This window comes from Osmia lignaria, chromosome 5 (genome assembly GCF_051020975.1).
Source record: "Osmia lignaria lignaria isolate PbOS001 chromosome 5, iyOsmLign1, whole genome shotgun sequence".
In the NCBI taxonomy this organism is placed as follows: Eukaryota; Metazoa; Arthropoda; class Insecta; order Hymenoptera; family Megachilidae; genus Osmia; species Osmia lignaria.
This window is the reverse complement of record NC_135036.1, coordinates 7,446,123-7,468,106: the sequence shown is the minus strand read 5'-3', so window position 1 is coordinate 7,468,106 and position 21,984 is coordinate 7,446,123. Positions and strand designations below refer to the sequence as shown.

Genomic DNA, 21,984 nt, shown 5'->3' with positions numbered 1-21,984 from the left:
GAGTCCAGTTCTTGAAACGTTACGCTGCTGTGAGCAAATTTACCATGCAAATTAGCAGATGTATCTCCGTTGCCCGACGAAAATACCGTCGAAAGATCCCGGCAAAAAACTCGTTCCACGGCTCGAACGGAAACGTCCGTCTCGCGGGAAGAATAATTACGTAATCACGAACGAAACGTTTCTACAGCTGGTAAAAAAGTAGCCACCGCGGGCTGCGTACAACTTTAATTCCAGGAGAAAGCACGTGAGCCAGGAAGAAGGAGCCAAGAAACGTGAAAATCCAAGGAAAAACAAAATCCCTCCGAAGTTCTTACTAATTCTTTAATAATTCGCTACTCGCGGTTAAAATTAATCCTTTCGTTTCAATTAATCGTCTAATACAAGTAGGTAATTATTAATGTACACCTAAGAGAATGGATACGCTTCGAGGCGTTCCGTGAGTCTTCGGATCCTTCCGCGTTTCCCCCTCCACGTTCCACTACTCGCCACGCCCTCCACTCCCACTCCTCACCGCGCGACCAATCACTTTTCAAGCGCCCTTTTAAAATTGCCCCTCAAATTCGATAGCTGATAATAATTGTTCGCAAACACGGGAAGGAAACAAGTGTATTCTCTGGTTAATTTGAAGCACAGTATATCAGAGGTGAGGTGAGAAGAATGGAGGAACGAGAAGAGGGATGATATTACACGCCGGTGATTTTCAGGGCGATACAAATTTGAAATTAAAGGCCGGGGCGGTGCGGTGGCCAGAAACGCCGAAGATAATATGCAAAAGAGAAGCTTAAAAAGTAATTACCGGTGAAGAGGGCGTGTTGGTTAAAAATTGGCGTACATACAAAGTTTTCTAATTTCAGGAGGCAAGGATGGCCCCGCATAGTCGAGGGCGGAGAAAGTCGACGGAGGAGCGTAGTTACGTACTCCTGGCATGTACACGCAATACTGGCGGAACCGCTCGAATAATTTAATATACGGATATTTCACCGCCACTCGAATACTTGCGAATGAACTTCAAATATTTTAGTATCCTCCAGATCCAACGAAATGTCTTTACTTCTGCGATCACCCAGTGCCGCAGTAAATATCTACCAGACCAATAATGTATACAGGGTGTGCCTTTAATTAAGATTAATTAATTAAATTTTTTAAATTCTGATAAAAATCAACATTTTAATTTCTGCTAAGGGCAACAAATTTTTTACCTCATCATTAAAAGTTGAATTACTCCGTTGTTTGAGTAGATGAGCATAACTTAATATACCACTTTGTACTGTTAAGTATACTGCATTCAATGTTCATTATACTGTTATTGCTATACTTTCTACTTTATACCGTTGTTTTAGTAGTTGTAACTTTTTATGAAAGCGGCCCATCTAGTAGCAAGAAAGACACGAACCACAGCCAAAAATGTTATCTTCTTTTTATTTATGAAGACACCGCCTTATGATTATTAAATGTTCTGTAAAAAAATCATCAGTCTCGAGACATGGTTCGTTTCTTTCGAAATTATCTTAAGTTAATTAACCGTTTCGCTACGATTATCGCTTTCGTAAGAATTTTTTATTTCACATTGTAAGAATTTAATACGTGAGATATTTTTAAAATAAACTTCGAGATGACAGAAAATTTTGTCGATTCACCTTTGACCGGAGCCAGTGATTTAAATCGCGAATTCGTCGAAGTGAAACTGCAATTTCCATTAAAGAGTGGTTCATTACCACAAACTTTCACAAGACGGTTCGAGAGAGCATTGGAGAGCATTTAAGACGTCTTTCCAATGCACGGTATCGAGGCTATTCACGATCTTTAACGATAATTGGCGTGGCACACCTATTACCGGAAGTTTCACGGAAAATACCTCTTCTGACTGTTACACGGCTTTCTGCGAGTCGACAAGAATGGGAATTTATTGGACGCGATCGGTAACATGTACAGCAATTAGGAGCACCGGAGCTTGAATGATAGCTGCAATCACGTTAACTTTGCCATTAAAGTTTGGAAGAGTTCGCGAGCGCAGCCTACGAGTTCTCAACGAAAAGTTGCCGATTCCTCGGGCGATGATTCTGAAAAAAACTTCACTTTTAAAGATGGAAATTCTAATAAACGAGGAAACTGCACGATCGATGTTCCATCGTTTCGAATAAGTATCCATTACTTCTTTAAAAGGCCAATAATTTTTTGATTAAATCTAATCTATGCATTCGGTGCAGTGGAAAAGAAGAAATTTTCAGAGGAACTCGATTCGAGAAGCGACACAAAACATTCTCGAGTATCCTATCTATCGAGCAAACCATGGAAACTACCTTCTCTTGCTTCGATGCGTTCGAACTCCATATAAATTCGATACGTCCTATGTCCAAATCTGGCAGAATCTTGCCTGAAACTCTAACAACGCTAGCTTACGAAATACCATGTCATATTTCTCTCCTCTGACGCGAGAAGCCGTATAGACACGTGGGTTATTTAAATAAAATTATCCGGATAACAATGTCTTCAAGTATATTCTAAAATCTACCCTTACCCTGAATCTTATTATTCTATTCCGCATTCGAAACAATTTTTCTTCGAGCTCGTTCATCTTTTCGGTACCTACGTACAGGACATTTTTCAAATGTCCCTCCGCCAGAGTAAAAATCTGATGGTCTAAGGATCAGATGATCCTGCGACACGGGGCTATCCTGAAAAATCCTCACGAACGAGCCATCGGTTTAAGGATACGCCAACTATGAAATGTTACAACGTGCTGCTCGTTCTTTATGCTGCTTGAATTGCCAATATAACGCGTAGTATTAGAACTAACCCCGTAGCTGAGAAATATTTAACCTAAGAACGGCGGACCATGGAGAGAGACCCCGATATGAATTTCATTTTGCTGCGCTTCAACTCGAAAACATTAAATCTTTCCTTAGGTATCTATCGATAAAATTTTAAATCGTCAGTCTTTTATGAAACAAGGAATAATGATAGCCTATTTCACGTGTAATTTGAAAAAAAGACAGGATGACAATCATAAAGAACTTTCGAGTGATCGTAACTCGTTTCGCCGTAAATCTATGAAACCTTTCGTGGAACAAACAAACGAGTACAAGATTTTATTTATCAGATTATTCGCCGGCAATCCCGCGGAATATTTTATACCTTGTAATTTGTCAGACTTCATATTGTCGAACGGATCCACCCGATGAATCCCCCGTGGATGAATAGAAAATTTTATACAGCCATAAACCGACGAAAGCTAACGCTAATACGTATATCGAGGGATTCCGCTTTATCCTTCGATGAATAGCTCTGTTTCGTGACTACTGGCCCCTTCGTCTGGCAACAAAATCCCATTAATTAAATTTTCAATGCCCGGTGAAATCGATTTCGTTCAATGCAAGGATCCTTTAATACGATCTTAATTATCAACCGACCAAACGAATCGTTTCCGACTTCCCTTACGTTTTTATTTTATTTTCCCGCGGATGTAAGTATGAAAGAAAACATCGCGAACTCTCGTTATAAGGGAGCCTCTTCTGAGGATCGCTTATAATAAATTCGTGAACAAGAGAGGAGGATACCGGGAAGGATATATATTTTCCTCGCGGAGGAAAAATGCGGTTCGGTTGGCCGACGCGAATCGACGTAGAACAAACCGAGTCCTTCTCAAAGCCCGCCAGGGCGGACAATAGGAAATGAGGAAACGGGAAAATAAACGAGGGAACCGTAGAAAATTAGGAATGAGTATCTAATAACTGAAAAATGTGTCCTGGTATCCCTGACGGTCTCGGAAGAACGTGCGGGGAAAGTGAATGAAGGGCTCCAGCGAAGAGACGCAGGAATGAGAACCATACGAGAGGAATGACAATGCTACGGGGCCATGGAGAGGCTTTAAAACTTCAACCCCTCGTGGAAAATTTACAGTAGGCTGGATCCGGCGCGTCATTAAACACGTTGTTTCATAATTCATGCTACGATGTATGTATATAGGGTGAGACGTGTAATCTGACGACTCGAAATTTCTCATAAATTTGTTGTTCTACCGAAAAATATTTCAAAGAAAAGTTATGTGATAAGAGTGAAGTAGCATAGCGATAATGATTTTTCTTTTTTAGAAGAAAAATTTTTAAATATTTCAAGTTTTCCCAATTTTCTATTTTCCACTTTCCTCAAATATTTGAAATATACAATTCTTACCGTATTGAAAGCAATAAATAATTGTTACTAAAATTGTTTACATAATTAGTAATGAAAAGAGAAATCTGGGATGAAATTTTTCGAATCGAAATTTCGAAGAAGCTCGCAAAACTTTTCAAATTATAGCAATTAAGTAGTTTCGACTGGAAGGAAGAAGAACTGGAAAAATTAGCAAAATTATGAGGAGTTCGAGTGTTCTTTGAAAGTCGGATCGTTCGCGGTCGAAAACGAATGGGGTTGTGCCCATTTGCAAAAAGTACAAGCGGAACCGGAACTTCTCGTAAGTCGACGTAACCAGTACTCAGGAAGACATTTAACGAGATAAAGTCGTAAAATATTCAATTGGACGGACGACAGAGTAAGCGGATATCCCGCTTTAGGAGACGGTTTCTTACCTGGTCGAAACTTCAAACTGCTACCTGATCCTGTTTCCGTTTGTCAATGAAATTAACTTTCCTGTGTGCGGATCTAACTTGCCGCCCATTAATATACCAGTGCACCTGATACAAAATGAAACTTTACCACCGACCTCTGGTTGATCACTGAATTTCAAACGATTTCTAACGACGAAACTTATTACACGATTTCTCGTTCAGTTACAAACTTTATGTAACAGTAATTATTTTAAGTGGAAGATAACTCGTCTTCGCTGATTTATAAATAAAAAATAGCAAAATAGCAATAAATCAATAATTTCCTCCTATATTTATGGCATTTTTGTCCGATCTTTCTGTACTGGAATTCGGATGGTTTTCAGATGAAATACGCGGAGAGATCCTGAATTTAGTTACCAGCTTAATACATTTTTACGAATCAAGTGATCGCCTTCAAAGTAGATCCCTTAGGAAAAGATACACCGATGGAGACGTTTTTCCCTTCCCTGGAGGCAAGACTGAAACTCTTCATCCTTCAGAACGTTTACTTGATCGGTCATAGCTTTTTCAATATTTTCTGTATACTTTCAAGAAGAACGAATTTAAATTTTCTGTATAATTTAAAAAATATCATTTCTCAAATGTGAAAATTGAAATGTTATTACGATAAAATTTTCAGTTTTCCTATTTTCCATCAAAGTAATTGAAAAGCATCCGAATGGTAAGTGAAAGTGGCAGAGTAAGATAGAAAGGGTAGAAATTTAGCAGCTATAACAGTGATAACAGTGACAAGGTTGGTACAACGTTTCAGCTACCATACGATGGCCGTCAGCTTTGCAAAGCCACTTTAAGGACGATATCGAAGGACAGGGGAGTCCATTACGAAGAAGTTGTGGTTCACATTGCCTCATCAGGAAGTCGTTAGCCTAGCCCACCAACACCTTCTACCCTCCGATGCCCTTTACACCCTTTACGTTATTCCTTGCCAGCGAGTCGACTCTTCTCCACGAGCTTGATAGAGACCATCTCAGTAACGTATCTGGCGAGATGGCCTCTATAAACTGACGGAAAAACTTTTAAGAGAACAACGCTTGCTGAACTTTCATTTTTAGGGGTTCGCGTTTACCTGCCACAACAATTTTCCATGTTTCCACCAAAAAGAATATTACAAAATATTCTTGTAGAACGTGTATCGTTTCTCTACCAATTCTAGATTTATTTCATTTAGAATAGAAACAAATTTTAAATTGCAAGTGGCAAATTTTTAATTTTAAACTTTAATTTTAGAGAAAAAGAAAAACTTTTATTCGACCTACTTCGAGTTGTAATTTAAATCAGATATTTGAGTACTATCAAAGGTACTCTTCTAACATTTATTCTGGCAAATATAGAAAATTTCGACTGTAGATTAAACGAAGGGAATTCAGAAGCTTATCAAACGATTCTACACGCAGATTGAGCTGCTCAAACAGCGAACGGGTCAGTTTATATCCTCTTGATCTTCAATTGGAAACACAATCGGCATCCTGTTTAAATACAGCCAGACCAGACGGATGGATACCTCAGGCGAAAAGGGACGAAACTTTCGTGGAAGTTAGCGCCATTAAAAGAAAACTTTTCGGCTTTGATCAAAGACAGTTAAATGACAGTAGTTGTGAAATGAACAACTGGAAGTAATTTATTGTACTTAGCGTAAAATCCTTCCTTTGATTCCTAATTCCCTCTTCAATTTCTTCCTTCGAATGTTCACTCGCACCTTTCATTTCTACATCACATAATTTTCTCTCAAATATTGGAAATCTCGCAGCTACGAATGAAATTAAAAAAGCTTCCACTTTTCGAGCCAATTTCACGAGCTTCTGTATAAAGGAGACATAAAATACGTTAGGATAGAGACGTTACCGTAACGATCGCGAGGAAAAGTCGCGGTATAAATTGGTTATTCCCCCCGCGTGAACCGATATTTGACAGAAGCTCCCTTCGAAAAAGGGGATTTCGCGCGTTGACCGAGATATTCGTGGCGCGTCCGCGCCAGAGACCAAGTTTCGCGAGGAAATCAACTAGAGGCAACCCTCGGGGAGAGTGCACATCAAAGAAAAGCAAATTTCAGTAAAGTTTTATCGATGCAAATATTCTTTTTGATTTAGATGCCGGCGAAACACGTCGCGTTCGCCTCCGTGCCAGCGATCACGTGCGGGGGAAACAACTGGCCCTCGAACCCCATGGGACAGGAAAGATAACTGAATTCCAAACTCGTGCCATGGAGTTTCATATTTTTCGCCACTATCGCCCGGCTTCCACGGAAATATTGTCGCCGATGCTCTTCGGATGCTATCGCAAAAGTTCGATGCCAGAAATTCTTCGAAGCATTAGACTTTGGTATCGTTCGTGAGAGGAATGAGAATTAAATTTATCATCGAAACAATGATGTTTATGCACTTCAAAAGTACATCTAATTTACATTTTTCATATATAAAAGAGATTAATTACACTGCTATTCGTTATTTTCTACGAGAAACGTGGGGAAAAAGAACGATTGTTCAACTCTCGGATAACGGACCATGGAGAGAGCCCCACCAGCTTTCCATCTTACCAACACGCAACTCCTCGTACTTTCGCTACCTCGATACCTACTCATTCGATACACAATGTCAGAATTTTTGCACACTTCTTTTGATCCCTCGAATGTGGTGAACACCTGAAAGTCGAGCAGACGTCTCGTATTTCACTGTCGCGAGTCAAAACTCAGGACGCGGTTCAAGTGAAATAATGCACGGTCTGAGGTTATTTATGAGAACGCCAGAGAAGCAATGGTTCTGCCAGTACGACTGGTGAATTGTGAAAGTGCCGTTGGAGACCGAGAATTTGCTGGTGCACCGAAAAAGAAGAGGAGAAGTCGGAGGTTGAGAAAAGAAGAAGACGACAACCGCGACGAGCAAAAGCCTTTACGCTGTTGGAGCACGACTTTTTCACGTTACACAGTTTCTCGTTGCCGCCAATTCCACCGACTATTGGATCTTCTTCGTGACTGGAAAAACCGTACCTCCATGAACCTACCCACCGACCATATGTTATTTTCTCATTATTTCCTGACTTTTCCCTCTAATTCCTCCCACGCCCCTGTGTCTACGCAAGCCTGATTCTTCGTGTCGAAATAAATTGAAAACTAAGCTTAGAAATTTTTTTGAATTTATAAAATAATTTGTTCGCAAGTTGTCGTCTCGTTAAGAGGGATGATAACATTTTATCTACCACGGAGATTGAATGCAATCGGAAAAATGAATCAGTCTTAGCAGCAGTCTCGAAACGCAATCCGTGTTAAATTTTGCTTACTCGCGTTTCACGCCAGCGCAGCGTAAAGATAGCCAAGCAGATAGACGCGGCTCGGTCTAGAACAATAGATCTCTGTCTCCGCTAGACTCGGATGCGACCATTTAAAATAAACTGTTCGAATTTACGTTTTCGACCGGAGGTAGCCAGTCGTTATAAACGGAACCACGTAATCGCGTGCCAGGGGGAAAAGTGTGCGTGCGTTGCTTCGTGTTTCAGGAATGTTCGATTCGACGAGCTCTAATCCCCTTTTCAGCTCGTATCAGAAGCATCGCGATGCTAGTGCCAAATCGGCTTACGGGGAACGCGCGGAAAGCTAATCGTCGATACGAGATCCCGATCATCTTACGCCTCGCTGTGTAAATCATTGTCGAAACTGGATTCAGGGAAAAACCACTGTACCGAATTACTTTGCCCTGCATTACGGAAAAAGTCAATTAGAATTAAATTAATAATGATTTTCTGTCCCGCTTCGCTTCTCTTCTAAATTTGATATTTCAAATAACCATTGATAAAAGTGATAGAATGACAGAAAGAAGGAAATGACACTGATACATTTGAACGCAAATCATCGAACTGGAACGATGGAATAAAAATTGCAAAAATTTCTCTAATTTCTCATACGGAGAAACAAATTTTCAGGCTGCGACAGTTACCGGAAGTAGATCGATAACTTCGTAATCATGCGCGCAGTTATTTATGATACACCCCAGCCCCGTATCTCTTAAGAAGGATAATTCAAAAAAGCAGCAGCTTGCTTGCGCGGAAGAACGATAAATATTCCAACGAAAAATTCCAGCTGATTTATCGCTGCTCCATGAAAGCGCACTGCTTCGATTTCTGCAAACAGACTTTACCAAGAAACTTTGGATTCAAGAAAATGGGACGAATCGTTGATTCACGCGGGAGAATATATGTATCTTTCTCTACTCTTTGAATATAAATTATTGTACCTATATAATGGTATTCGAGAATAAGAAAATTCGAGCTAGAGAAATAATTTCAAGCGGTAGTTCTCATGTCTGCCACCAGAGGGATACTCACCGACGACTTTCTCGCTAGTAGTCACTCGACTATTCGTCACAACATTGTACAAAATGTAAAATAAATTTCAACCTCACACGGAGAATCAAAAAAAGACAAATTATCATTTAAAAAAAAAAAAAAAAAAAAATGTTGGGAACCAAGGATTTGAACCGAGAACCTTTAGATTGCGAGTCATGTGTTTAACCACGGAGTGGATCCATGACTCGCAATCTGAAGGTCCTCGGTTCAAATCCTTGGTTCCCAAAAATTTTTTTTTTTTTTATGATAATTTTTATGTAATAGTTATTCAAAAAGAGACAAATTATCATTAAAAAAAAAAAATTGTTGGGAACCAAGAATTTGAACTGTGGATCTCTAGATTGCGAGTTGTATGTGTGAATTTGTCATACTTCGGAATGTAAGGAGTAACTAACTGTAATTGTTGATATCTTTTAAACAATTAGCCGTCTGCCCCCAAAAGGGGGTATAGGCGTGTTCAGCTCGACGAGCTCTACAAGCTGGCAAAGTTTCATTAATAAGTGAGTGTAACACTTGGGTAGTTTCCCTTGTCAGTGTATACAGCTGTAATTGGAACTTTTTACAAGTCAATATCTAAGAATACTGTGACACTGTCGCAATTACTAACTTTTAATAACGAAGAAGATAAAGTTATAATTCAGCGCATGCATCACGGATAATCCTGACCAGAAGAAAAGTTCATACGACTCGGTTCCATCGTGTTTACGTAATCCAGGTGTAATCAGTCCGGTAAGTAAAAGCATTTTCACGACAACTTTTCCATCGTACGTGGAAACCTTGTAATCCACGAGAAGCACGATGTCTCACGTACAATGAGCACCGCGTAACGCATACAAAATAAATAGCTGTCGATACGAGATTGAGAGAGAGAGAGAGAAGGAGAGAGAAAGTAGGAGAGGAGGGAAAACGAGAGGTGGATAGTCTGACGGTAAGCCAACGGGTAAACTCGAGTCCAACGACGCCTGGTTCGCTCGATAAGAGACGTTTACATACGTCTTAAGACATCGTTACTCGAACGTTGATCGCACCTATCCGCTCGGAACACGAAACGCACACCGCAAACTACGAAATCGGGCTGAAAACAATCCTCGTTTCCGTTTCGGATCGACTTATCACGGCTCTCTGGATTTTTATGTCCCTCGATACACTCTGATTACGTTCCTTGGGCGCTGGTCAACCTACCGCCATGATGGCTGAACTGCACCCATGCTGAGTCAAAGATGACTACTCTTAGTCATCATGGGTGCTCCGACATAAATTTTATCAAATTTCTAAATAAAAGACAAAATTTTAAACCTGACACAGCGAATAATGCCAAAATGCCTCCCTCTACCTATATCGCCATTTCACCTAGGGGAACCCAATCCTGCTTTGTTGGTACCATAGTTCCTTCGCACGTATCCCCGCTGTTAAATGGCGCATGATTGCGGCGACAATTCAGTCGGGTTCGATTCGAAAACAGTTTCTCGTTGTCGATCAGGTTTGGCCTACACACCAGACACAATCGTCGCGAGGATAGAATCGGTAACGCTTGGAAGTTCGCGGCTTACACGTCGCGCGAGTCGTCGGATAACGTGCAAATCAGGCAGCATAATGGGCCATTATGCAGGATCGATGCGATGGAAGGGCTGTTGTACGCCGCGCGAACGTTTCACGGCGCGTGCATATGGAGATGGCCGTGTGGGTGTATCCGTATCCCGGCACATATTTGCCGCTGGATACACGGCAACGGGTGATATATAAAGGCAGGACGGTTTCGTGGTTGTGTTCGTAGCCGTAACGGAAGACTCGCGTCCCGTGAAATTAAAATCAACCATCTTTAAAGAGGCAATCTCCATTTCTCAGCCCGCAGCCTTCCTTTGCGTCTGGCCCTTCTATCCGGCGCGTCCGTTACTGACACACACAGCACACGCAAAATTTTTATTTTCCTTTCTTTCATTTTATTTAATAACCGTAGGAGACACTGCCGTGGATGGAATTGCTCCCTACCTCGGCAGACTTGAACGTTTATTTATTGAAATAAATATTTTCTCAATGGTTTGGAAATAATAGTAACAGTCTCAAGGACTCTATCCTAATTTGATAAGAAAAATTCAAGGATCCAGTTTACGAGTACATACCCCGATATCCCTGTGCTTGCAGTAAAAGGGGGCGAGAAGCGCGTTTAACGCTGCCACGGCATTCTACGTAAGCGTCCGTGGAAAGAGCAGAAGGAAGCGAGCGAGAAAGAGATGGAGAACGGGATAGAGGGTGAAACGGAGAAAGATAGAGGCTGGAGGAGTGATTGATGGGGTGGCGTCCAAGCGTGTCTAAATAATTAGCTGTCTCTGTTCCGACCCCACACCGTTTGTAGCGACCACCCTATAGATAATACACCGTACACGACGCGTGTATTCACTGACTGCGACCCTCGTTGAACAAGGACGAAACAGGGATGCCGGGGTAACGGAAAGAGAAGAACAGAGGCTCGTTTATTACGAAGCAGAGAGAAAGAGAGAGGAGAGACAGTGTGATTTGCTGAGCCGGCCGGTATCGTGAATCATCCGCGTCGCGTATGTAAAATTCACGTAGATTCACGACACGATACAATTTCGACCAGTTTTCGCTGTTTCGTGGGTAAATTCGACGCTCGTATATCACGACGAACGGAAAAGAATATCGTTCGCCTTTGTCCCGATACGAATTTTGAATCGTTCTTCCTGCATGATACAACCTGTCTCCTGCAGGGGTCATACGTGCTACTGAATTTTCGAATTTTACCACCGTGCCGGAGTGACAAAATTCACAGGTGTCTTATAACTTGGGCACATCCCAAGTGCATCGTTGAAATTTTTATAACACTCGTTTCTCATGAATATAGTTCTGTTTTAAATTATTTAATATTGAAGTTCCAGTTCGGGCTCGGTTATCTCAACCCTTCGAGCGCGGACCATGGAGAGAGCCACGATTTTAATTCCATTTATTATCTGATAGTAATATTTCTTGGGATATCGCTGTTAAATGATAATTGAAATGTTAAAAATAAAATGAAAACGAGCTAGGAATACATTTCCATCCACAATGGTGATAATAGATAGGAAGTGTACTTTCAAGTGAAAGAAATTACTGTCCCAGTCCGTGTACACTGTCTGCGTAAGTTGCTTCTTCTTCGACTTGTCAGCTGAAGCAATCAATTTCCACGATTACATCTACTCGATCGTGACTCGTATTGCAGCGAGAAAACGCCATCGCATTTCTTCGAATATATCTGCAGCTAGCGTGCACGTTTCTTCGTATTCAAATTTAATTTTCCTACCGAGAGTGCACCGAATATAGTGCATCAATTTTCGATCCCGTTCGTTCGTTTCGTTGAATTTCGCCATTTTTCACTCGAAATTTTATTTTACGGTTCTATGTACTGCTAAAAGTGCGGTAATAATTTAAAATGTCAAACTAGAGGATTAATATTATCTTTTATAATGCTTATTGCAGCCTGTCGGACTTATCACAGGTATTTCTACTGCGATGGTATTTTAATGATTTTAAAAATTTTCTTTCAATTATTCGCTTATATATTTTCTAGTGACGCTTATTGCAGTCAAGGAGTTAATGACTACAACTGCAACATGTCCATTCCCATTGTCACATTCTCAATGTGTTAATAATTGTCATCAAAATTCACCCAACATGTTAACTCATACAAAACAAATATTATGTCGCTTGAAATTTCACGTAACAAGAGGAATAGGCTGTCAAAACATAGTTAATGCGTTCGTCGTTGGTACGAAAATAAACAGCATAAAGAAATATTCAACAAATTGGCGGCTGTTCAAATACTCGATAGGCTTTGCGAATTTTCTCAACTATTCGAACTATCGACTTACAATTAAATAATTACCAAGCTATCTTAGAAAAAACAATTAGCCTCTAATCTTGTAACTTTTAGAGGAACTCCATCCATTAGAGGCAACTATTCACCGGCGTAATGTTAAGGCAAATTAAGAAAGTTGAAATACCATGCATACTTTCTGCATTCTGCAAACGGCAATTAGAACCTGGGTTAAATTAACTTTGCTACAAATATCGAACTGTAAATTATCGAGCCCGGCTCGATATTCGAAGGAAGTTAAAATTTCTCAACTTGACACTAATATTCGTAACTTCGACGATCCCTTTAACTCAGCCACGGAGTACTTCGAAAACACGTTGCAAATCGAAAGTCGAATTTCCATTGGAAGGAAGAGCGCGATACCGTGCGCTAAAAATGCACGTCAGGGCCGGCTAGGTAGAAGATATTGGTATTCCCACGGGCGGGACACGTTGAGCCAACGAAATTTCACCGAAATAGACGGAAGGGAGACATTTAAAGTCGTCAACTCGGTCGAAAGAAATGACGCGATGGGACGAACGTAACGCGCGTGCATACTTTTTCTTTTCCAAACCGTAGGATCTTTCGTTGTTTCGTTTCGCGGGAAGAAGTAGTTCGAGAAAGAAAGTCGTGGGAGGTGATCGAAGGTGGAAACGCGTATACGGATGGAGAGTGTACAGTCGTCGGCGCGAATTCGCCGAGATACCGTATAAAATATACTTAATCTGTATTCGAGACACGATCCTTGCCCAGCCAGCTGCCTAGCCGGCGGAATACAAAATTCCCGTATTCAGATGCTTTGCGACAGAAATTGACTTTATTGAGGTTTATTGATCCGCAATATTGTGTTCCCCTCTCTGCGCGTTTCCTGCTGCACGTGTGTCGAATCTGCTCGCGTGTACATAGGGAAACTAGTAGATCTACCCCCCGTATACCTTCTCTAATAAATAAGTACCTGGACTCTCGTGATTGTGGGTCAAATACTTGATAATTTCATTCCTTTTTTTTTTCATTTTTGAATCAAGATTAACACGCTGTCTCATTAATTGGATTAATCAAAGGGAGTCTAATGTAAATTCGAGACTGTGAACAAAATTACGTCAGAATTCTGGCAGATCGTCTGCTGAATATACACGACTAAGCGATTCGTTGTTCGACGATTTTATAGCGCATAATAGCCCCGGGGCTGCGGGATTATAGATCGCAGGTACAACGTTCAATCGGTGTACGAATCTGTGGCTCGATCACCGTGAAATCTGGGCATCGTGGCCACTTTAGTGTGAGAACTAAAACCTGTTCGCCAGACAGGAACCACGTACCGGAGGCTTTGCAAGTTGGCGAGGTTCTAAAGGACAATGGATTTCTTTGTTCTCGTCCTTGCGATCTTTGCTCGAACGCCTCTAGCCTTTCGTTCTTTCCCGCGAATGTTACCCATCAATTTTTCATTCGTCTAGCGAATAATTTAACTCGCCGATTTCGCGCATCTCCGCGACTATCAGCTTCGAAAATCTTCCTGCCTGTTTACCTGCACCGGCGAATTAAAATTGCAACAATCAAAGCTGAAGCGACGGTACACACCGCGTATGTCTGTGCCTGTACAAATTTTTCAAACAGTTATACACGATCGATTAATTACACACGTTCGAGTACACGCGAAACGGAAAAGAAACTAAATCTGATTACGATCGGTTGTGCGTAATTTTCCGAACGAATCTAAAAATAAAACCGCGTACCGACGAGCAGGAAATACATAGCGGGAAAAGCAGCCGCGATTGCGACCAAATATTGACGCGTCGCCCATAAATACGATTTTCGCTGGCCGTTATAAACGTCGAATTATCGGCCGCCAGAGGACGCACCAATAATATCGAATAAATTCCGTGCAGGTACGCGAGAGCATTTTCATTAATGCGATTATCGAACCAGTTCGAGGTCGTGCAGCCGTGGTATAATTCATTATTCTGGCAGCGGACAGTGCATTTCTAGAACGAGCTACACCGATCGTCGCCGAGCTCGATCTTCGCTAAGAAGCTTCGTTTATGTCGATTTTAGGGCTTCTGATTCGGGCCGGGTACTCGAGATACCGTGGTAATTTTTGGATACCGTGATAATTTTTGAATACCGTGGAAATTTTTGCGTATCGCGGCAATTTTGGATACCGTGGTGATTTTTGGATGTCGCGGTAATTTTGGATACCATGGTAAATTCTGGAAACCGTGGCAATTTTTGGATACCGTGGTAAATTTTGGATGCCGTGGTAAATTTTGGATACCGTGGTAAATTCTGGAAACCGTGGCAATTTTTGGATACCGTGATAATTTTTGTATACCGTGGTAATTTTTGAATACCGTGGTATCTTTTGGGCGCCGTAATAATTTTTGGATACCCGAGTATCCAATTCCATGGATAATTTGGGTACCTGGATATCTCACGAATAATTTAGGTGACCCGAGTATTTCATAAGTTAGAGACCAAGTCGATATTATATTTTATTGCCACGTAATATACGGGTAATGGCGATCCGAGTGCAATATAATTTTCAGTAACCCAGTTTTATTATTTACCAGCCACACCTTGTAAATATGTAAGTTTCTACATCTAACCCGTGGACGAGATAGAGGCTTGGTACAAGCGAATTCTGGTCGCTTTTACGAGCGCTCGGTGTCGTCTCGTAAGTCGTACGCGAGCATCAAGATTGTACTTTAGCGGGCTCGAGAGTTTGTCGTCGTTCGTAGAGCTGTGTGAAAAGGGGATCGAAAGGACCACTAGTGATCCCATAGAGGCGTAAAACGGCAAAACACGGATGGAGAAAAAAAAAGGGGTTACACCTTTTTTTCATGGTCCCTTAAACACGCTCCTAGCTGGACCACCTAAAGCACTAAAATTTACACCCTCTTCCTAGGAACGCAATGACCGATCAGATATGCACTGGTATGTAATAAAAAAAGCATTTTCTGTTTTCTTGGAAACCAGAAGGGTAGAACACTGTTACCTTCTTTTTCTCAGGTGGTTGCAAATCTCTTTATAGTCGCGGAAGCATTGAAAAAATTCATGGTCCAATAAAAAATTGTTCAATGTTTACAAATAATTAAAATGGCTTTTTCATGATTTTCTTAAATGACCTCGCCGAAAAATATCTACAACTATTTGTCGTCGCAGTGACCCATAAAGGGTTAAAAAAGAAATGGTGCAGCATTGGATGCACAATTGCATTCCTATTTACCCAAAACAAGTAATTCCATAGAAAGGATTTCACAGTTGCATGTTGAGAGGAAAGTGGGTGCAGACTACTTTTCCACGACAAATTCCTAGGCTGCTCGTTTCAGGAACAAAGCTTTGGGGAAGTTTTTCAGCCCGCTAGGCGAGAGAATAGCAGCGCAAAGAAATTGTGAATTAAACAAGAACACGCCTTCCTCTTTCCTTCGGCGAACAGTGGCGTTAGGGGGTGAAAGAAAATTACCGTCGAAGAAATATCCTTCGGTCCGAGAAGGAAGGAGAGTGACGCTCGTGCTCCCTTAATTCCCAATATTTTTTCGAGACACACCCTTCAGCTCGGGCTCAACTTGTTGCGCTTTACGAGCACGTCACCGCCGCTGAAATTCCTATTTGTTCCGGCATACGGGCTTGGCAACGACCAAAGGAAAGAAAATACTCGGACGAAAAAGTCGCTCAACATCGAGAAAAGAAAAGGAAAAGGATTCGAATAATATCTTTAACAAATTTGTCAATTTGACAGAGGAACCTTAACTCGTTCGCTGCTGCCCTAGTCGATCCGTGCTTCAACTTCTCAATTCAAAGATTTTTAGGAAAAGCGAAGAAAAATTATTATTCGAATATCAAAAAACGATGATACAGAATGTCTAAAGAAGGATGTTTAAGAAATACTTTCAGAAATCTAATCCATTACCCCAAGAAATACTGTGAACGAAGCTTCCTTTCAAGAAAAATGTCGTTCTACGTTTTCGCCACCCTGTACGTTCGTATATGCAAAGTAGAAAAGGAAGAAGAAAAGTAAGGTAGAGTCCAAAGGAGGAACGCCTTCGCGCACAATTCCCATTGGACGCGTCTGGACCGGTTCGAAAGGGTTCACGAATCGAGTCTCAAGGGCGAATCGAACGTCACTGGCTCGGAAAGAAGAAGAGAAATAATAAAGGCGGAGCAGGGAGCCCTAACAAGGGAAAAAGTGGAGGACAATGAAGGAAAGGGGTGCCAGCTGATATGGAGGCAAAGGTTAGAAGGAATGAGAAGGCGAGAGGGAAAAAGAAAAAGTGACAAGATTACATGTATCATGATTAATCCTCTCTCAATTAACACTGGGTCATCTTAATTTTCTACCACTCTGAACATAGTATTTTTCTCTAGATAAAACGACACTATACGAGAAAAATTTTCATTGTTTAACAGTTTGATATATAATTCAAAAATAGGGCTCCCCTACTCGGTTTCCAACTTTCGGACGACGGACCATGGAGAGAACCCCAATATGTATATCCTTGCACAAGTTTTATAAGTTCCACTCTCCGAGGGTGAATATTCCTCTTCTTCTACTATCCCATCGCCTCCCAATGGTACTAAACTATTTGCTCCCTCTCGCAGAAGGTAGAGAGGGATCTAGTGGAAGGTGTAAGAAACAAATTACAGGAAAGGGGAGCAAGCCCGACGAACGGTAGGGACGTTTAATGACAGAGAATTGCGAGTAATGGTGGGTGGGTAACGCGCCCTATTTAACGTCTCCGCCTCACCTTATCCTATCACACGAAATAACCTCTGCATCCCCGTTAATATTTTCTTATCGCTACACCCTGGCCGCCTGCCTTACGTGCATTACACCTCGGCTCGACGCTATCTTCAGCCTTGCTCGTCCGACCGAATTATTACGCTTACAGGACACACTATTTAGCACCTACCTCAGGATAACGATTTCATAATCGGAAGATAAAAATTTATCATTTTCGTAGGCTGCGATGGCAAAAGGGTGGCATTTGTACGTTTGAAAGTATAACGATAGACTACAGTAAAATTTCTTTTTTTTCAAAATACAATAAGAGACGAAGATGTTTCTCATTTTCAAAGCTAAATAAAGCAGAGTTGTTTATAAAGGAGGGAAAAAATCGTCCCATCGACCCGTCAAAGAAGGTGGGAACCGAGGATCTCGATGAATCAGAGCCTTTACGAGGCATCCAGTGAGAATCGTTGCGAAAGACTGAAATCGCATTAAGCGAGGGACGTAACGAAGGTAAATGCAAACTCGGCGCGAAAGATGCGAACGAGCTGGATAAAACGAAAGGTGAAGGGAAGGGAAAGAGGTCGAAAGATTAAGAATAAAAAATATAGAAAAGAGAGAAGAGAAGAGGAAAAGAGATAGGAACATCGTGGCTTCGACGTTGAGTCTCGAAGCGTGTACTCACGAGTCAGAGCTGAAACGAGATCTGGTTTCATGAGCCTTACATAAACTAATCTCGTCTCTCTTCTATCGAGCTACAGTATTAAGCTTCGTGTACATAAAACCTTTTTAATCCCACATTTCCTGCCTTCCTATCATTTGCTTCAAGTATTCCCTTCGATCCCTCTCCCGTTAATTGATTAACACGACTGTAATCATTGCATATCAAATAGCTAATCTCAACATCATTAATTTAATAAAACATGTAAGCCATAATGGATGATTCTGATATGTGAGAATTAGTGAAAATTCTTAATTACGATAAAAGAGATCACAGTTTATTAAGCCTGGAAACGGCGGACCATGGAGAGAGCCAATAATAACAAATACACAAATTTCAAAGAATTCAATACAGAAATAGCAAAGGTTCAATAAACTCGAATATGAGACAATTTTGGCAATGTCAGCAACTTGTTTTTTACAAATACTGTTAAAAATATTTGATTTCTGGGAGAAGAAAGCGAGTGTTTTCTTCTCCGAGCACTCAGCACATAGTGTATCTATCCTTCAGAGAAAGGCGAAAGGATTCTCAACTTTACACAATTCTTATCGAAGTATAAAATAAAATTCAAACACGATATTTTTTTATAATTTCAAACAATTAAACTGTTTACCTGTTGGTTGAATTAATTTGAATGTGGAAAGCCAAAATACACAGCAGACACTTACCTGAAACAGAAACGAAAAAATGTATGTTAATACAGTGTGTTAATTGGACTTGATAATTGATTGTGAAAATTAAATGAAATATTATTGCAGTGAAAGTGACACGTTCGCTCTCTTTATGACTTGATAACGAAATGAATACTATTCTTTGATAATCCATTGAAATTTTTCTCAGAAATTACCGAATCAAGCACTGAAAGCTATGATACACCGAAAAGGGAAAAGATACATAAGAGAAAGTGATACGGAGAGATCGAGAATGGAGAACCACTGTCGAAGGAACGAAGCCACAATGCCAACCGATTGATTTACGTTGCTCGTTACGCGGTCCACTGCTCCGAAGAGAGAAAAATAAATTGATAGAGGGAGGTGAAGTAGTGGGAGAAGAAAGAGCAAGAAAAAGATAAGAGAACCAGTCAATATAAGGAAGAGGTGATCGCCGTGAAGAAGATCGTGCTTTTCCCGAATGACTACGCGAAAAAGAAGGATAGAGCTGAGAAACGAGGAGCTGTTGATGAGAAATGCAAAACGAAGGCGATTCAGATTTTGCCAAAGAAATGGTGGACTTTTACGATCGCGTTCCTTTACACCCACTAATCGCGATTTTTGTTAAGATCAACGCTTTCTTTTTTACTTCCTCTTTGTTTCTATGCTAGAAACGAACCTAAATTTATCCAATAAAGTTCTTGATTTCTTGTTTATACTTGTCACATTTTTGTGAAATAAATTTGCATAAAATTATTGATGAATTTGAGTAATAATTTATAGTCATTAATATGATATTACGACGATTTATTAGAAACTAGCAAAAATTTAGGTTGCCCGTGTTTAAATTGCTATTACGCTTGACACACTCGTAAAAGCAAAGCCGAGTGAAAAATAACAGGAAGAATGGAAGCCGCGTGACGCAACATGCCATGACTCACGGTTTTGTTTAAACAAGATTGCCGCATTTACTTTTTGGGATCGCAGAGGCGCGGTGTAAATTCGTGATAGGAGAAAAAATGGGAACGTATCTCTTCGCGATAAAATAAGAAACGTGTGATTAAATTTGTTCAATCCTTCATGAAAAAGTTTGTTAGCAGAGAATAAGAATTCTCGTTGAATCGGGTTCTTTTCGCGAGAGTTGTGTGTACAGATGTGATTTAAAATTCATTGAAATATGGTAATTACCTGATAATTTACGCGCGCTAATTATCGTTTCTTTTTCCATCCAATCTTTTCAACACCAAGATGAATCTCCTTCGTTTTTCACGACGGATTGTTCACCTTTATCTGCACTGCAGATTTAAAAGATTAGAACGTGGAAAAATAAATCGTATTCTGAATAATTGCAATTATAACGTGTCTATAACGTGTCCCCGAGGTGTTAATGCTATTTTCAAAAATTAGAAACAAAAGAATACCACTTGCAAATTTTCACTGCAATTTCGTACGAAAACGCGTTTATTCGACCCAACACTTAATTCCGAATAAAACAAACAACGATGATAAAAAAAAAAACCGAAAGAGGCTAAAAGCTTTCAATAAAACCGTGTCACGAATCGACCCATTGACTAGCTCTCTAAAGCTCATCGACCTTATCACTTCCTTATCTAAATCCATCCAAGCTGGCCTGACACGAAGCCCCTTTTCATTGCAGGGGCAAACGTGGAATGAAAAAAAAAGAAAAACGATGATAGACGAATAAACCGAACGAATCTAGGGAGGTTCGTTCGGTTCATCGATATTCGCAGTGGAAACGCGTGAGAGAGCAAACGGAGCAGCGGAAGGTTCGCAACGTCTAACAGACGAAAAGGGAAAACGGCACGGACGACGGATAAAGGAAGAAAGAAGGCAGCAATATCTTCAGAGAAGTAATCCTAGTCATTAGTGTCCCGATAGGTTTGCTCTAATACTGCCAGACTCCGGGACTCGACTCGTTCCTTCTCTCTGCACGCCTGGAAACCGATCCTCCTCCACCGTCAGGTGACTAATGGATCCGAGAACTGGTCTCGATTGTAATTGCAGATGCAGTCGATACACACATTGCCGAACACCTACACATTTACACCTGTACATCGAGACCATCGTTTCCGATTTAAAGGGCTTACATTTGCGTGGCTGCTTTTTTTCTCTAATTGTCATAAGAAAATTGCACCCTTACTTATTATTAACCCTTTGCCCCGCAACATCGTGTTACACTTTCGACGCAAGTTGCATATGCAAGATATTTCAATTTTCTTTATTTGTATTAAAATTGAAGCTCTGACTGATCAACTATCGAAGGAGTTAAATATAAAACTATGCCGAATGGTTAACCCTTTGACTATTGTTGGCGCCTAAAGGCGCTTAGTAAATTTTATATTGGTTTAATTTCAATCTACCTTTTCAAAAATGCACGACTAACGAAAAATTTCGCCCTTCTCGGTGGAGGATCAGACTGAATTCCTATCGTATGGTACGACTGGTACTTCTCAAAGTCCGCAGTAGTCAAAGGGTTAAAAGGAAATAATAACTCCAAGAAAAAAGGGGATGATAACCGTAAGTTATCCAGAGTTCCCCACTGAATACCTGCATCTTTGCTTATTTCTTCGTTGCTCTCCGATTCTCGCCATCCCCGGGAGCACCGAGGGAGGAAGATTGAAAAAAAGGCCAACGTAAAAGATTGAATGGGACAGGATAGACGTACGAGATAACCACGGATAACAGCGACGATAGGATCATTCCCGCGTTCGGTCCCTTGCTTTATTATCGTCCGAAAAGCCAGCTATTAGTCGCGTTTACGGCCGCGAGGAGAATAAAAAGTAATGCCACGTATATAGGTGGCGACAAGAGCAACTGGCCAACCCATCGAGCTACCAGTGAAAAAGAGCGACGCGTATGGGTGACGGTGGTTGAAGTAGTCCCTGAAGAGAGGGTTCCACGGAGAGGAGTCGAGGTATACGGACGTGTACGAAGGGTAATACGGCTTACCGTATAGAGCAACAACCACTTTTACGACGGTGCTCGTATTCGTTGGGATATGGTTTATCCGAGCGGGGAAGACGCGAGGTTACGAGGAAAAATCGAACAACATCTTTTCCAAGAGGTCGTATAGGTGAGTT

At 40.9% G+C, this 21,984-nt stretch overlaps 1 protein-coding gene across 19 annotated transcripts in view; it reads right to left on the bottom strand.

Moving 5' to 3' along the window:
• Window positions 1–21,984, bottom strand: part of LOC117605080 (protein muscleblind) — a 215,735-nt gene that overhangs the window by 130,785 nt on the left and 62,966 nt on the right. The window contains exon 4 of one of the 19 annotated variants that reach the window (XR_013062153.1): window positions 18,847–18,901. The exons of the other annotated variants lie outside the window; for them this stretch is intronic. The gene's annotated coding sequence lies outside the window, so the exon portion shown is untranslated. The remainder of the gene's footprint in view (window positions 1–18,846; window positions 18,902–21,984) is intronic. 19 annotated transcript variants of the gene reach the window in all.